Below are 15,785 nucleotides of genomic sequence, written 5' to 3' on the forward strand. Positions count from 1 at the left end.
TTGAATATATTTAAGCTATTTACTTTGACGCTATATGAATAATAATTCGATGTTTTGGAACGAGTATTTTATTACTGTTATTTTTTTTTCATTGTAGATATGAATATACAGTATTTAAAATTAAGATAATAATTATATAGTTAAAGATATGTTAAAGATGAAAATTAAAAAGTTTCACAAAGAAAATACCTTATCATTGTAATTAAACTTGGATCAGGTTGAATGGCCAGTGACCCTGGTTATTACAAAAAGGTTTCCCTTATCCCTAAAACATATTGGAATATAATAGCGGTCCGCCCCGGCTTCGCCCGTGGTACCTACATGTTTAAACTATCCTATCTCTCAAGTTGGATCGAACTGCACATGGTGTGCGAATTTTATTATAATCGGTTAAGTGGCTTAGGAGTCCATTGAGGACAAACATTGTGACACGAGATTTTAAATATGTATTAAGATTAAAGTTAATATTTTAGAGTCCGTGCACTTAACTTAATTATTTGTAGGTACACAAGCGGACATGACTTATGAAAACACGTAAGGATCAACTAGTTGATATTATAATACAAATCCAAAGAAACTAAAACCTAGATTGAAATTAAAAATATGTACTACCTCTTCGAAATGAAAGAGAAATATGCTTTAGGTATAGAAAGAATAGAAAAAACTACAATAACGTTAAGACAATAGACTTTAGACGCAAATATTCCTTCAATAACTAGTGCATATAAATTCAAGTTTCAATACTTTTAAACACTTATACGTACATATTTTTTATGAATGAAATTAATGCCTATTTTTGTCTGTCGCATTTAAAATCGCTTGATGAAAGAACGACTCAAAAATAGTAGGTACACATTTTGTCACTTTGCAAGTAATTTTCTACAAAATAATATTATATGGAAGCCTATCTACATTCTACATTATATAAATTATTTTGTTGATCTTTTCTATAATAAGTATAGATTTAGCATTTCCATTGAGAACGCATTCATAACAATCTTTAATACATAGATACCTACTTCTGAAACATAATAAACACATAAGAAATTGCTCGTATGAGTGCATTTAATAAAAACATAAACATCCTCCTCTAAAAGTGATCCATGGCGTGTCGCAGTAGACATGTTTTGCATGGCATCTACATATTCATGAAGGAAAATCTACTGAATAATGAATAGGAACAAACGCTAGATCGTATTCTGTGAGGGCAATCGTTATCAATCAATTTCGTTATGATATTGTTATAGATAGGAAAGTCGAGGGATAAGGTATATTAAAATTAATTGACGTTAAAAATAACAGGGTGGTCCTACTGCTACTTGGTTTCTATGAAACTTTATCATCCATTGAGTCTAGTAAATTGAATTGTCTAATATATACAATAATATTTATGAAGCCCTTTGTTTAAACGAAGTAGCCAAAGGTATAAATATAAAAATTTATTAAATTCATAAAGTAAAAGATGACACTATAAAATCACACAATCTGCAGAATCTACACACTAACAAAATTTACAAACAATAAGAAATCATTATGTGTAAAAATACGCAAATGTGCATTCAAACTTCCATTCTGCGAAGTCACAAATAATTTACAAGGCAATTACAAGCGTTCACTTTTAGAAACAAAAGGCAATACAGCTTGTAGTACCGAGTTAACGGCAGCGACGCGTGTGATTTTGACAAAATATTATAACTGGATCTTGTCAGAGCGCGGGAGTTCTGTTCCATTGTAATTGCTCTTTAATTACTGGGGTCTTTGGCCTCTGACATCACAGTTTTCGCCTTTTGTCTTCTGCCTAAAACGGACCATGATTCCAGTAAAGGCGAATATGCAAATCAATTTTTTACGTCTTAGAAAAGCGGTATTATTGTACTATTAACACTTGCTATTTTTGCTGTTATAATAGAATTAACAATTTAAATTAAACATATCCATATACCGTGTACAAATTATTCCGATACACAGTTATAAAATAACGTACATTTATTTAAGGAATAAAATGTTAAGGTTCATGACCCTATATTTATTTTTCATAAAATGGTAATTTAAGTATATTTTATTACGTTATTGCGATTTAAATTTTTACTTTAACAAGAGATTTTCATAGGTATAAGTTTAATCGAAATTAAACATTGTTTTCTTCGAGTTAAAGACACAACCAAGAGAAAATAATGACACAAATCAACAAACAATTAAAAATGATTCGAATGTAATTAACCACGCAGCATATAGCCGATATAATTACGGTAGGAGTGCTAAACAACCTGGTATTCTGTCTAGCAGCTATCTTTAACTTAATCTAGCGACTAGCGAGAGCGCACTGGGCCGAGTAATTGTAATCTCTTGGTGGGTAATTGTGCTTTCATACAATACACGAGCCCTTCGACGTGTTCCAATACTCATATTGCAACTGTAGAAATTTCTAGAACATTTAGTTTCGACATCATTCAGATGTTCAAGACAAATTGCGAAGTTTTCCAATTGTATGATCAAGTTACAATTGTCAATGTCCATTATATATAGGTAACTCTTATCAATTGATTAATTAAAGGTAACTGTTTTAGTAAGTAGATGTAAATATTTTTACAAGGTTACATATGATATGATACACTGATACACATACCTGTTATCAGTAGGTACGTACAGTGTACACTTAAGGTACTATTTCACATAATAACATTAAAAACACTGTGTTAGAATAGCAATATAGGTAGCAGGTTTATTTATAATTTAATTAACGGATTTAAAACAAGATTTTCCCATTTTATTATTTTATCCACCGTACTATACAACCATTATACTATCACAGAAAGACTAAAAATTATATCTTTTGAGGGTGGATCAAAAATTGTTGAGTGAGACTACCCGCACATATTTTGTTTTGATGTTAAATCTTAAGTATTCACATGAACACTATGTATGGAATCTATCTACTTATATATAAATATGTAGTTTGAATGATTTTTATTAATACCTACTTGATGTAATTTGTAAATCAATGTTTTACTTACCCACATCTATATACAGCTTATGCAAAATCTATGGAGTTTTCTCACGAAGCAGCGACAAAATACTTTTATTTAATTTATCACATTGTGATAATTAAATTAAATTGAAAAAGACCATTTTCCAAGTATAGGCCATCTTCATTCCATTCCCTTATCGACATGAAGGTAATTTATTAAATTATACGCTAATTGTTGTACTGAGAAATCGTACAACTCGCTAAACTGAAAATAATATAAGCTTATTTCAACAAATAGTACAGAGAAACAAAAAAAGTGGCGCCAAATTTTAATCATTCTGACAGTTTTTTTTTTTTTACTTGGTCTATTTCACAGATTACAAAACATTTTCATTAAAATATTTTTCAATTCATCATAAGCAACAATAATAGGTTTATAAGAATGATTGAGTATTACCATTAAAATAACCAAAACATCTGTCTTCGTAATAAAAAGTATGTCGATCGATTCCACAATATGTTTGCGCCCTCCCATTTCTCAACGTCACATCTTCGATAAGGGATACCTAAATTTGGTGCCGTGCTTGATTCCCCTTATCAGAACATTAAATATCAATAGACGTTACACTAAGAGGTGAAAGTTGGATAATTGTGACGTGACATTTATTATTCAGAGATAATTTACGCTTTTTCCTTTCTCCCATCACATATTTCGTAAGACCTGTAGTTTCGTTTCATTAATAATAAATCAAGTGGTAAGATTAACGTCTAATACGACAATCTCTTTATGCCTGTAAGATAATCTTGTTTAATTAGAAGTATGTTATTAGCTGTGTTTTACCTGAAAATAAAACACATATTAAATACTTACCTATATTTGAAGCTTACTTCATTGAGAAGGTACCTAGCTTTTTCCGCCTATTTTTCCCTCTCTTTCCGTTGTATATATGCTATCTCTCTCGCACACCTCTCCACCAGGTGGCGGGGCGCACGATAATGTCGGGCGCTGGATGTTTTTCATTGAGTCGAAATCCACAACAGGTGGACGTTAAGTGTAAGCTTCAAATATAGGTAAGTATTTAATATGTGTTTTATTTTCAGGTAAAACACAGCTATTAAACACTTGACCGTAATTTGAAGCTTACTTCATTGAGACCTGTTTGTTACCCACCTGGTGTACAATATATGGACGCCAATGTGAATTTGAATACATAAGTAATTACTTATTTCTTTATTTGAAAGAGTAAGGTGTGCAGATAGTATACCTACCAATAAATCACACAAATTTTTATATTATATAATATATTAACAATCCCAGATGAAAAGTTAATCAAATAAGAACCAAAAAGTTAATCATAATGATTAAAAGTATTAGAACTTATGAGATTGGTTCAAGCGTACCTTAGTTAACCTTTTGGGCTTGAAAAGTTAAAGTTACTACAATTTTCACTATCTTTAGCGTAAATCTGCGAAAGCGCCAGTAACGACTTTCAATTACGCATTTAGATGTTACTTACAAAATGAAGCAACAGCTGATCCCGACGAGGCAAAAATACCTCAAACTCAAACCTTTATTTATTCAATTAGAACTCTGTAGAAGCACAATTGAATCATCTTTACATAGAATTACCACCTGTCTCAACTCACACAGTTTTAACCCAACCTGCTACAAGCGGACAAGAAGAGAACTTGGTCCTTACTTTTGGGGTCAGAAATATTAATTATTATTAATTTAAAAGGTCACCCCTTGAATAAGGCAATAAAATATCAAAACAGGTAAACGGTTTTAATTATAATACAGATTTTTAACATCCAACCAAACCGTGCGGTATCTATTAATGTTTAGAGCCAACGCCACCAATCATAATCTAAACATGGCTAGTACTTTCAGTACAATGCATGAATTATTTATTTAAAACTGATAGGTCATAAACTCTGTACTGGAAACAAATATACTGAACTTAACTCTTAAGAGACTAAAATGATAAGGAGCTTATCTGTGTCCCAAAACTGCAATTACTACAGCCAAGTACGTTACTTTTAATCAATTCGGTTTTAAGATATAATTATGATTTACATAAGAACTTATATACCGAAAGCCTCGGGACTACATAACGTGACTTATCTTCTTATATATAAAAATGAATCGCAAAATGTGTTGGTAAGCGCATAACTCGAGAACGGCTGAACCGATTTCGATAATTCTTTTTTATTATATTCCTTGAAGTACGAGGATGGTTTTTATGTAGAGAAAACGTAAGTACCACGAGCGAAGCCGGGGCGGACCGCTAGTTTATAATAATAGTGTTTGTGCACAACACTAGGCAGTCAACAGCTATATGAACGTCAGATAGGAAAAGAGCCAAATTTATCCAGTCAGTAACAAAGGATTTTAACTATAGTTACTTTATTCTAATTCAACCAACTACTACTAGCTACTCCGTATGTCTTTTGGATAGACGGAGGCAAATAGGATTTTTATTCCAACTATATCATTTGATATTTTGAAAATGTACTCCACATTTTCATACCGTCAGAGTCATTTTGCAGATTATAGTGGTGCAGCACTGAACACTGTCTATTAGGTGGCTGATGCTGCTGACCGGGCCTTCAGTTCCGCTTTCCAGAATACCTTCACCCTTCTAGGTGTTACTACTACTGAAATAGCGGTACTCTATCGCGTCGTTCAGGTCTCTAACTGACTAGGATTTCTCATATTATCGTAACAACCCTCGCTCGTTCTAACGAGGATAAATTATCGCCAAGGAATTCTGCTGCAGGATAATGGCAAGAGAGATTATAAGCTTAACTATGCAATATTATGTTAAGGAATATGGTGGGTTTTGAATACTATCGTCGTCTGAAAGTATCTCCTTTCGATTAACTGCATTAAGGATGCAGATCTGATCCCATCTTTGTTCCGTAGGAATGCTACGACAGTCTAAACGTTACACTGAACAAAGAAAATTGCCCTGAATATAGTCGGTTGTTCCAACATCCGTAATATGGCTAGCCTAAGGTTAGTTATCCCTTGATTGTAACTGCTACCAATGGAGGCATTGCTCTTGTGTTGTCCACAGTTGTGCGAGTGCAAAAATGAAGAACTGAGCTCGTGGGGAGCTATGTCGAATGAATCTGTGTTAAGATTATGACAGTATAGGACAGTTAGCTGTGGATGCGAAGACAGGACATTACTTTATTCATCCGTAAACACGCGAGGCAGCCACGGACAGCGATATAGCAAGAACTAAACTAGCAAAGTTTAGTTCGCTTACCATACTTTGTCATGTTTTAAATGCAGTATATCCTCTGAATAGCATTGCATTTATGACTATTGATAAACTTAATTCACCCGTAAACACGAGAAGCAGGCACGGATAGCGATATAGCAAGAACTAAACCAGCAAAGTTTAGTTCGCTTACCAGACTTATATTTTAAAAGCCGTATAGCCTGTACATTTCATTTATTGCCCCCCCCCCCCCCCCCCAAAGCAAAGAAATGAGAAGTCATTTGGCAGAGCTTTCTCGTTAAGGGTAGGGGTTCCAAGTAATATCTAATAATAAGAGGCTTTTGTTTGGAAAGATTGACTTTCCGTTATTTATCCTCTATCCTATGTAACTCAACAGTCAGTATTCTCAGCATTCGTTGAGTACTTAAACGTTTTACGTTAATAGTTGTATATAACTTTATTATACAATATAATAATCCTGGTGGGATGACAAAAAACTTGTCTAACAAACGATTATCCTAATCCCTCAGCGATTTATTGTTTGAGCCCCGAAGAAAAATCTCATGGGTGCAATAATGAGGTCAAATGGGTTGAAAAACGAGTCAAATAAATTGCCTACAAGACCGGGCAACTAAAATAGGCCTATGAGAGGTCAACTATACGTAATCAATCGTCATTTGTTACATTCAATCGCTTTGCGATTAAAAAATCTCTTCCGATGTTTGTATATGTAAATTGGTCGGCTAGTGCCATTTAATTACGATACCAAACATACCGTTGACACAAGGCTTGGTGACAATCCTCGAAACCACCGCCACAAATCATCTGCGAGATGAAATTTGATCCGACTCGCCTTCCTTTGTTGTGATTAGGCTTTGCATTGGTAAATACAATTTGTTCAATTCCAATTTCCATAATTGGTAAACCAATGGTGGTTTCCTGATTCCTGAAGCGTAAACTTTTAGGATACGAAGTATCAATTTCATGCGCCCATTATTTGACGTATCTAACCTTTATTGTATTTATTAGGTCATTTACTATACTGCCCACTGTGAAGTAGATTTCAAAACCTTTTTCTACCTACCTTAGAAGAGTGAAGATCCGATACGGTCATATCCAAAACTTCTTTCGTGGGTCCTCGTTGACAAAAACAAATATCTATGATCATTTTAATGATCAATCCTTTGTATATTTGCACCAATCGCCATTAAAGCCCCGCGAGGGCTGATATATATTTGCACCATTTCCCCGTGGGGACGGTTGTTATCAAAGCCCCGCGAAGGCTGATATATATTTGCACCATGTCTCCGTGAGGTACTGTTGTAATCAAAGCCCCGCGAGGGCTGATATATATTTGCACCATTTCTCCATGAGGGACGGTTGTAATCAAAGCCCCGCGAGGGCTGATATATATTCGCACCATCTTTTCCGTGAGGGACGATTGTAATCAAAGCCCCGCGAGGGCCGATATATATTTGCACCATTTCCCTGCGAGCGACAGCTGCGCGAGGGATGTTTGTAACTAGAAATAAGTAGGGCCTGCCAAAAAATGCTTAAGAGACACCCTGCGAGGGTGAATTTGACCTGGCTAACCCCTGCGAGGAGTAGTGGCCACATTTATGTATTCTGCTTCGAACAAGAATACACCTTAGTGCTAATATAAAAATAGCAGTAAATAATCATTTAAATAATATAGCAATTAACAAGGTCCTTTAACTTATTTTCCAATGTTAGCGACATTTAATAAATTCATAATTCAAATCAATTCACTAAATTTTAAAATGAACTTCGATTCATATTTATTTTTGTTCATGCAATCGATGTAACATTTAGTTGCTTTATATCCGTTAACATTCCTTACGAACGCAACCATACCGTCGTAGGACGTTATATTTAATTGCACAAAATAATCTCCACTCACCCGCAATTTTTTACTTTTTGTCAAGGTGTACAAGTTTATAATATTATTCTAAAACGTTAGAAGTGAATTGTAAATCCTTTGAAATAAGTGTATCTAAATCTAATTTATATTAAGATATCTCGATAATTATTATACGATAACCCTTTCAGCACAAGTTCAGTAAACCAAAGAATTTAATTGTAAAATTTTGGTACTTACTCGTTTTAACAAAAAAGTTGCATCATTTGAACATAGGAAACGTAATTTTCAATCAAATTAGCCGTGTGTAATATGTCTATTTTCACATAAAAACGGATCAGAATAATACTCATAAAAGGACACGTATAGACTACGGATAGTTTTGAATGTGTGGAACATTCATGGTTCGTATCTACTATACATGAGCGAATTCCATCATTATTCAGTTGAGCGGTAACTCCCGTACGATTTATAAAATAAAATCACAACATGTTCTGACATGTCGTGACTTCTTGGAGCTGACTCATCTCGTTCGATAATTTTTAGTAATAAACTATGATAGGAATTCCGAACCGTTCCTAGCGATAACGACAATGTAATAAAGTCGTAGCAATGGATTGTATGCCTGTAAAGCTTTGAGTTGGCTCATATCCATACTAAGTATTAATTGTAATTTTTCCACGAAAAATTCACTTGTACCCTTGTAATAAAAACACATTATTAAAAATGAAATAAAATATTAAAAATATCTATATACAAGAGAGGGTATTTGATATATCTAGTAATATCAAATAATCACAAAAGTAATATTAACGATTCGAGTAAAGCCGAACGGTAACACCGTTAAAATAACTTTACTCACAGTATTAAAAATTCAAATATTAATTAGTACATATTGCATAATGAAATATTTCAAAAGAAAAGTTACTATTTCAAGTAAAATGTAACGGTTGTATCGTTAATTTTAAATATCTTTAATCATGCTATTAAGTATTTAAGCATATTGAAAAATAAACTATTGCTGAAGGATTCATTAAAAACCTCAGCATTTTAAATAAAGTCCAACGATTATACCGTTGACTTTAAAGATTTTTACTCATTTTTAAGTAAAATATTATTAGAATAGATGTAAAAATAACTCACTGTACCGATCCGACGGGATACACTTTTTAACACTTTTAGCACTTGCTTTAAGCAATACTTAATACTTAATAGCACCAAGGTTGTAGTCTTGTAGACAACCTTCTCGCGGCGGAAGCTAGACGCCAATGAAAAACATCCAGCGCCCGACATTATCGTGCGCCCCGCCACCTGGTGGAGAGGTGTGCGAGAGAGATAGCATATATACAACGGAAAGAGAGGGAAAAATAGGCGGAAAAAGCTAGGTACCTTCTCAATGAAGTAAGCTTCAAATTACGGTCAAGTGTTTAATAGTATTTTATTAATATTTAGATATGGAATGAGATTTTAATGTGAAACATGTGTTTTTATTTTCACCAAACAATTAATATTAGTTAACTTCTAATTTGTAAGGGTAATAAATAAAATCTGGGCGCCACATTCACAATACTTAAAACTTCAAAATTATTTTAAAAGAATTATAACTTTTTTGCGGGTGCAAATTTAATTTGTTATAACCTAAGGTTATAACGATAAAATCAGGAAAAAAATACCTAGCAATATTTATTATCTGCATCTAATTAGTACAATTTGAGGATGGCAATATTATTAATTATCTGTGCGTGAATTCTTTACTCAAATTATGGCGGGCAGACGCAATGAGCGTGATTGTTTTTGGCCTGTGTTATTATAAAAAAAAACAGTTGTAAATAAGTGTAAAATTAGTTAATAATCTAATGTTATTATATTTAATAATTATAGTAAGGGATACGATGGTCTATTTTCATCATTTTGTTGTCATGAAAGTGGTGATTACATATCAATTACCTACATTCTGCAGTTGGTAAAAGCAAATGCAATTAAGATGTCAACGCTACGATGTAGGCAAAGCAATTTGTTTATTGCTCGACTTTATATTCAACGTGGGTGTTTTAACATTGTCAGGTGAGTTTTATTAGTAAAATAGAAGATGTTTTTGTTAATTACTTATAATAATTGGAATGGATGATTTTTGCAATAATTTTGACTAATAATTAATTCGAGTCGTAGGTAGTTTAAACTTAACATCTACGATAATAGTGTGTTTCCTAAATATTTCTAATTATTATTATCGATATTATTCAATCGTACCTATTTTAATTATTAGTTATTACTTTGAGGCAACTTTTGTACATGTTTCTTAAAATATGCATGAATAATTGAATATCTAGTTTATTAATATGCAAACATAAAAGCATTCATGAATATATTATTGACTGGGAAACATCTAGATTCAAGGCAGAGACAAAATTGAGCCCCCTGGCACAGATTACAGGTCCTATTACCAGCGCATTACCATCCAGTCATCAATTAAACTGTAGTATTGGATCGATGACAAGTCCGACTTGTGGTTAAACTTGAATTTATATCATTTGTGTTCTCCATACATCGTTAACTTCGAGCCTGTGATTGGAATTACATATCTTTATAGGTGTAGTGATGTGCTTAGTAAAATGTCGATGATTATGGTATAGTATATTTTTAAATTTTATTATGCGACTGTAGTTGTAATGTTTTGTAACTAGATTTAAACATGTGTTATGTGTGAAAATAATATTCAAATATTATATTAATTTCTTCACGGGTTAATCCTCTAGTGCTGCGCTCAAGAATTATAAGGTATCGATAGTAAATATGTAATTATAAACAACATCGGTAAGTATTATCATATGAAAATGTTTACATTCTAAAGTACCTATAAGTGTAAAATTCCCATTGAATGCAACAACTACATGTTATTTATTGTTATTAAGAATAAAACGGATGAATATCTCTTCCACCATCCATAAACTCCAATTACATCATATCACACATGCGAAATCTGAAGTCATATCGATGTAATAACGATAAAAATTCATTTGTTCCGATAAATATATACCGTAGCCATAAAATTGCGTCAAAAGCACGAGATTAAAAAGCACCGCAATAAAACTGTGATTTCTACAAGGAAAACCTTTTGCTCTCACCTGCACGCGAGTACTTATTAAAATATTAATTTCTTTACGGGCGCTAATTCGCGCCGATGCGTTCCAGGTCGTTGCTACATATTCTAACTCTCACTACGCATGCGCGCCACTAACATACTCGGATAGGGTTACCAATGTATCATAATTGGATTTTATCGCCGTTTTTTGTTCAAATACTTTTATAGCTATTTTGTATTGCTTGTTAATTTTTTGCTCTTGTACTGTTATGGTAGGTTGCTTTATAAATGTTGGTCAATGATTGTTGATTAAATAGATGCTTACTATAATTTATGAAATATTATTTGATATAAAAAAGTATTGCAGTTATTATTTTACAAAAGTTATGTTAAACAAATAAATATTCATTAATTAGATTAAATCGTTGAAATCATCTCGAAACTAGCTATTTCTCTTACATAATATTTAAGGTAGGTACCTATTAATTTAATCCTTCAAGCCTTTCATTATTTTTATTTAAATTTAATTTTCCGCTTTCTTCTTCTATTCAAATCATTAACAGCACATATTTTAAAAACAAAGTTATGCATTCACTACCGATTCACACGTCTCCAATTAAAAAGTAAAAACTACAATTTCGCGGCTCATAAATCAGCTGATATTCTAAATGCCAGTAACCCTACGCGCGCACACGCAGCCAATCTCCGCTATGGCTGAGATTCGTTGCATTTTGCATGAACACAGTATCTAATATAGTCGTATAAAGATATCGTGAATATTACTTGTGTTCTATTATTCTGCATTCGTGTTGCTCTCGATCGTTTCTATCGTAATGACATTGATGTCTTTTATTTTAAACGATTTGTTATACTATCACTCGCCGCCGTTTTTGCATGTCTACGCGAATCGATTTAGTTTTTAATTGTGAGAGCGATTCTAAACATTATGATAAATGAAACTCGACTGAAAATCGGAATTTAAACACAGTTTAAGTTATGAGTCATATTTCATTTAGTTTATTGCAATGTTACGAAGTTATTACACACTAAACAGATCGCAGCATCTGAGCGCGCCGCTCCGTCGATTTCGTGCACTTTATCATTCATGTGACGACTGAGATTTCTAAATAATTTAAATACGTGCACGTAATAAACGCATATATCATTAATTAGCCATCCACTCTTTCGGAATTGGGTTTGTGATTCGCGTGTTATGTTATCGATACAGACTTTTTACATGCCGGTCGGATCGTTAACCTAGTAACTAACCTAACACAACACTATTTACACTTATCGGTGATAATTTCGTAATTTGTGGACGCGTTTGCGTCTCGAATATGAAGCAGGTCACAGACTTACTTTTTCAATAGCACTAAGAAGGAATCCGATTGGCACACAGAACCATATCACTATCACAGGTGTATTTCGAACGCACTTCGCGAGTGGACAGATGGCGCGCGAATAACACGTGCGAACGGAACTGATGCGCGGGCGCAACTGATTCGAACACGGTGAAATGTATTGGGATACTCGACAAAATAGCAAACTTATTGCAATTCCGCGGATGTAATAGAGATGGACTCCCTTTGAAATGCGGTTTGGAAATTATGGATTACTTTTTTGCGGAGGCTTTCCCTGCGGCCGCGGCGCGGCTTGCGCAATAGGCGATGCATTAGTCCTTTGAAAGTGGTCGTGTCCATGCAATATTATGCACATAATATTATGCGCATACTACTTGTCGTATTAAATGGAAAAAGCGTATTACACTGCTTCGGACTTGGACGATGGATTTATATTACCGGATTAAGAACTGCAATGCTATTAATAATTATAGATTTCAATATTTCCAACTTGATTGCGGTATCATACAAATCAATGATTACTTACCTAATTACCTTCCTACCTAGTAGTGGTTAATATTAACCACAGATTTAATATTGTTAGGTTTTATAAATTATTAAAAATTAAAATATCATATTACAAAAGTACGACGTGATCATTAACCTCTTTATTTCCAAAAAACTGACTTGTAGATATTTCCAAAAATATTTATAGTTCCCAGTTATCATTTTAAGTCTTAAACATTTTTAATTTTATGCATAGATCTGTAAATAGGTACCTATGAGGAATATGAAGAGAGTACCTTTATGAAAAATTTAAAATTAAATATACCTAGGTAACTACCTAATATTATAATAAATACATACTGTAAAGTTTTTATTATTTTGATAATGTAATCATAATAAGATTTATTATTTTTATCCCACAAATAGGTACTTTGCAAATCCACACTGTATTAAAAAAAACAAAATTCTATCGACTATAAGAAAGTCTACATTTTATAATTGTACAGTTGACAATGTACCCAATGATAACTAAGAAGATACATACTACGGAAATAAGACACAAATAACATGGTTCTTTACATACTTGGCCTACTTTATAATTATAAAATAATATCCTTGTAGCGTGAATCCCAGACTCGGTAATTAGTGCCAGCTCACGACACATGATGGAAGATTCCTAGAGTGCTTTAAGATTTTAAGATAAATATTCATTTCACAACAGTTTCCAACCATCGACCTTTTGCCCCATTTATAAAAAAACCTTAAAAAACTGAACTACATATTACAAAATTGTGTACCTATAATAATTTTTGTTGTTGAAGAAAATATATTCAAAATTGTATAGGTATTAGGTACCTACGCAATACTACCTACCAGACTACTCTTATATCTTATACAGTACATTTTTATAGTTCACCACTTAGGCATATATTGTACAACCCAAGCTTCTATTGTTATTTGTGATAACTATTGTATCAAGCAAATAATAATTGGAAACACAGTCGCGTAAACAACAACAATTTAAAACCACATAATTTTCAAAGCGAGCTCCACTGGACTCATTACGTCCCCTATCCAACTATCCCTTTGTTCAAATAAAACAACAATATATAAAGAAGGTTTTATCTAAACACTGGAGCCACGCATAAAATAAAATTTTATTCAGTCCTCATTTTATTTTCGTTTCCATGTTGGGCTGAAAATGAATTGCAGCCAGCTTTTGTTTAGCGTACACATGAAAAACTCCGCGAAAATCTTTATTTTTAGTCGCTTGATATATTTTCTAGATGCAGTTCGTAGGTTTCATATAAATCGAAAAATTTTGTAGGAAAGTAAATTTTCAAACAGGATCTTATTGCTCAATATACTAACGACGTGAATGAATTCAAATCTGTTATGATTAGTACAATGTTAAACAAGAAATAATGTAAATCCCGCCATGAGATACGTAATTACCTACTTACATATATACAGGATTTTTTTAATAATATCAAAAACAAAACCCAAAAATTTGTGAATTTCTTAGCTCATATACCGATGAAAACAGACACGAAATATCAAGATTGATAAAAAATAATAAATTATAATAGCAACAAATAAGAGTCATCTTTTTGGGAGCTGCGTCTTATACGGGTCCTAAAAAGAATTACATACTTACAATTTTTTATTACGTCATACAACTTTCCCATTTTGTGATTTTGCTTTAGGTAAAATGCTGAAAGGCATTTGATTGACGCATTCAACTAGAATTAGAAAAGTAAGATATAAAGTGCACGAGTTATTGACCTCAAGGAAAGTATACATTACAATTAATATATTTATGGTACTATTACAAGTTTTGAAAGTTACCATAAGCTTGTATTTCGTAACTAGACGTCAATCAAGTTATAAAAAAATAAAGTTCGGCAATTAACATTTCAAAATCACTTTCGTAGACATAAGTCACATGCGTTTTAGTGAAAGTGATAAAAATGATTAGTTGGTGTATCTGGGATCGCAAGATTAATGAATGTCTTCTTCAAACTTACCGGCTATTACACCGAACCGTAATCGGAGGTCGAATCGAAGATGTTAATTACTAACTATGTAGTAGTAATAATTAGGAGGTACTTATTCGAATTGGTAATAATGATAAGTCATGATGATTTCTGTACTTTGACTTGTGTAGTTTAGTTCAGAAAAAATGTGATTTTTAAAACAACCATAAAGTGAAAATTCTATAGTTCTAACTCAACTCAAACTGAATGGGTGCAAAGGATAGTTTTCCTATCATATTTGCTCCGTTAAATAAATCATAATTACTTCATCAGAAAAATAATTAAAACATGCAATACACATAACATAACGCTTCGGTGCGACAACCATCCCAATTTACGTTTTTATTACAATCAATATATAAAAAGCTAATTGGTTAGCGTTTCTAAGATGCTCGTAAATCTGCTAAGTTTATCTCCGGGTAATATTTTCACTATTCCCTTTTATGGCGTCTCTGTGGAAAAGGTTTTTATAAGACCACTTGACGCGTCTCACGAACTAGTTAATTACCGATAACAAAGTTGCAGTAACTCACAAGTAATTAATCGAGTGCGTGTACTTATTTACGCGTTAGATCTTGGTGTGTCATAAAATAGCAGAATCTTAGAGTTCTAACAGATGATCGGCAAGTTGTGAACGGCAGAGGCTACTTCAACCGTCGCCAACCAGCAATAAAGATACACTTGTATAAAACAATGTTATCAGACGCACAAATAAATAAAATTAGATCTATTATGATATTCTT

At 32.8% G+C, this 15,785-nt stretch overlaps 1 protein-coding gene across 2 annotated transcripts in view; it reads right to left on the reverse strand.

Moving 5' to 3' along the window:
- Positions 1–12,702, reverse strand: part of LOC149482688 (uncharacterized) — a 99,148-nt gene extending 86,446 nt beyond the window's left edge. Inside the window, exon 1 of one of the 2 annotated variants that reach the window (XM_089703280.1) lies at positions 12,519–12,702. The gene's annotated coding sequence lies outside the window, so the exon portion shown is untranslated. The remainder of the gene's footprint in view (positions 1–12,518) is intronic. The other variant, XM_089703279.1, reaches the window with a different exon arrangement.
- Between the last annotated feature and the right edge of the window lie 3,083 nt (positions 12,703–15,785).

This window comes from Colias philodice, chromosome 14 (assembly GCF_061535455.1).
Source record: "Colias philodice isolate Cphi_HAF_F1 chromosome 14, ilColPhil1 Martin Lab GWU primary, whole genome shotgun sequence".
NCBI lineage: Eukaryota > Metazoa > Arthropoda > Insecta > Lepidoptera > Pieridae > Colias > Colias philodice.